At 34.6% G+C, this 2,866-nt stretch overlaps 1 non-coding gene across 1 annotated transcript; it reads left to right on the top strand.

Moving 5' to 3' along the window:
• Positions 1-1,394: 1,394 nt before the first annotated feature.
• Positions 1,395-1,498, top strand: LOC127745834 (small nucleolar RNA R71). The gene has a single exon (XR_008007458.1). It is a non-coding gene; the product is annotated as a small nucleolar RNA R71 (small nucleolar RNA).
• Positions 1,499-2,866: the final 1,368 nt, after the last annotated feature.

The following is a 2,866-nucleotide window of genomic DNA, read 5'->3' as shown; positions in this document are numbered from 1 at the left end:
CTTCTGCTGTTTTTGATTCTGTTTTTAATTTTAGTATTTTTTTGTGACTCCACATGATCATGAACCTAATAAAACATAAAAGAACAATAAAAAGAAAAATAAAATTAGATAAATAAAAATTGGGTTGCCTCCCAATAAGCACTTCTTTAATGTCAATAGCTTGACAGTGGGCTCTCATGGAGCCACACAGGTGATCAGGTCAATGTTTTAGAATCCCAACACCAAACTTAGAGTTTGGATGTGGGGATTCAACACCAAACTTAGAGTTTGGCTGTGGCCTCCCAACACCAAACTTAGAGGTTGATTGTGGGGGCTTTGTTTGACTCTGTACTGAGAGAAGCTTTTCATGCTTCCTCTCATTACAAAATAACATGGCATTTAGCTTCATGATGGCTCCTAGATATTGAGCAACTTGCACTTCAGTTACATCTTCATCCTCTTCAGAGGAAGAATAGTTCTCAGAGCTCATGAATGGTAAAATGAGGTTCAATGGAATCTCTATGGTCTCTATATGAGCCTCAGATTCCTTTAGGTCCTCAATAGGGAACTCCTTTTTGCTTGAGAGACATCCCATGAGGTCTTCCTCCTTGGGATTTACGTCCTCTCCTTCCTCTCTAGGTTCGGCCATATTGACTATGTCAATGGCCTTGCACTCTCTTTTTGGATTCTCTTCTGTATTGCTTGGGAGAGTACTAAGAGGAGTTTCAGTGACTTTCTTACTCAGCTGGCCCACTTGTGCCTCTAGATTTCTGATAGAGGACCTTGTTTCACTCATGAAACTTAAAGTGGCCTTAGACAGATCAGAGACTAAATTTGCTAAGTTAGAGGTACTCTGTTCATAATTCTCTGTCTGTTGCTGAGAAGATGATGGATAAGGCTTAATATTGCTGAGCCTATTTCTTTCACCATTATTAAAGCCTTGTTCAGGCTTTTGTTGATCCTTCCATGAGAAATTTGGATGATTTCTCCATGATGAATTATAGGTGTTTCCATAAGGTTCACCCATATAATTTACCTCTGCTATTGCAGGGTTATCAGGATCATAAGCTTCTTCTTCAGAAGATGCCTCTTTAGTACTATTGGATGCATTTTGCCATCCATTCAGACTTTGGAAAATCATGTTGACTTGCTGAGTCAACATTTTTTTCTGAGCCAATATGGCATTCAGAGCATCAATCTCAAGAACTCCCTTCCTTTGAGGCGTCCCATTATTCACGAAATTCCTCTCAGAAGTGTACATGAATTGGTTATTTGCAACCATGTCAATAAGTTCTTGAGCCTCTGCAGGCGTTTTCTTTAGGTGAATGGATCCACCTACAGAATGGTCCAGTGACATCTTAGAGAACTCAGATAGACCATAATAGAATATATCTATCATGGTCAATTCTGAAAACATGTCAGAAGGACATCTTTTAGTCATCTGTTTGTATCTTTCCCAAGCTTCATAGAGAGATTCACCATCTTTTTGTTTGAAGGTCTAAACATCCACTCTAAGCTTGCTTAGCTTTTGAGGAGGAAAGAACTTAGCCAAGAAGGCCGTGACCAGCTTATCCCAGGAGTCCAGGCTATCTTTAGGTTGAGAGTCCAACCATGCTCTAGCTCTGTCTCTTACAGCAAAAGGAAAAAGCATGAGCCTGTAGACTTCAAGATCTACTCCATTAGTCTTAACAGTCTCACAGATCTGCAAGAACTCAGTTAAAAACTGGTATGGGTCTTCTGATGGAAGTCCATGAAACTTGCAGTTCTGTTGCATTAGAGCAACTAGTTGAGGTTTTAGCTCAAAATTGTTTGCTCCAATGGTAGGAATTGAGATGCTTCTTCCATCAAACTTGGAAGTAGGTGTAGTATAATCACCAAGCATCCTCCTTACATTATTTTTGTTGGGTTCGGCTGCCATCTCCTTTTCTTGTTCAAAAATTTCAATAAGGTTGTCTCTGGATTGTTGTAATTTAGCTTCTCTTAGTTTCCTCTTTAGAGTCCTTTCAAGTTCTGGATCAGCTTCAACAAGAATGCCTTTCTCCTTGTTACTGCTCATGTGAAAGAGAAGAGAACAAGAAAAGAAGAGAATAGGAATCCTCTATGTCACAGTAAAGAGGTTCCTTATTGTTAGTAGAAGAAGAAAGGGAATAAAGAAAGGAGAATCCAAACAGAAGGGTGAGGATAGGGGTAGTGATTTGAGATGAAGAGAGGTGAAGAGAAGTGTTAGTAAATAAATAAATAAATAGAAGAAGAGGAGAGGGAAAGAATTTCGAAAATAATTTTTTTGAAAAGGAGTTAATGATTTTCGAAAATTAAGATAAGAAATAAAATTAAAATTTAAAATTTAAAACAATTAATTAATTAAAAAGAATTTTTGAAAAAGAGGGAGGTATTTTCAAAAATTAGAGAGAGAAAAGTTGTTAGGTGGTTTTGAAAAAGATAAGAAACAAACTTTGAAAAAGATATGATATAAAAGATAAGATAAAAAGATATGATTAAAAAGATATGCTTAGAAAAGATTTAATTTTTAAAATTAAAATTGATTACTTGACTAACAAAAAACTACAAGATATGATTCTAGAATTCAAAGATTGAACCTTTCTTAACAAGAAAGTAACAAACTTCAAATTTTTTAATCAATCACATTAATTGTTAGTAAATTTTCGAAAATTTTGAAATAAAATTAAGAAAAATATTTTTGAAAAATTAAAATAAAAAATTCAAAAATAAATAAAAAAATAAAAAAGAATTGATTTTTGAAAAAGATTTTGAAAAGATAAGATTTTTAAATTTGAAATTTTGACTTGACTAACAAGAAATAACTAATTTTAAAAATTTTTTGACTAAGTCAACCCAAAATTTTGAAATTTATGAGAAAAACAGGGAA

The sequence above is a fragment of the Arachis duranensis genome, chromosome 3 (genome assembly GCF_000817695.3).
Source record: "Arachis duranensis cultivar V14167 chromosome 3, aradu.V14167.gnm2.J7QH, whole genome shotgun sequence".
NCBI lineage: Eukaryota > Viridiplantae > Streptophyta > Magnoliopsida > Fabales > Fabaceae > Arachis > Arachis duranensis.
The sequence above is the reverse complement of the archived record's forward strand: the minus strand, read 5'-3'. Positions and strand labels throughout refer to the sequence as shown.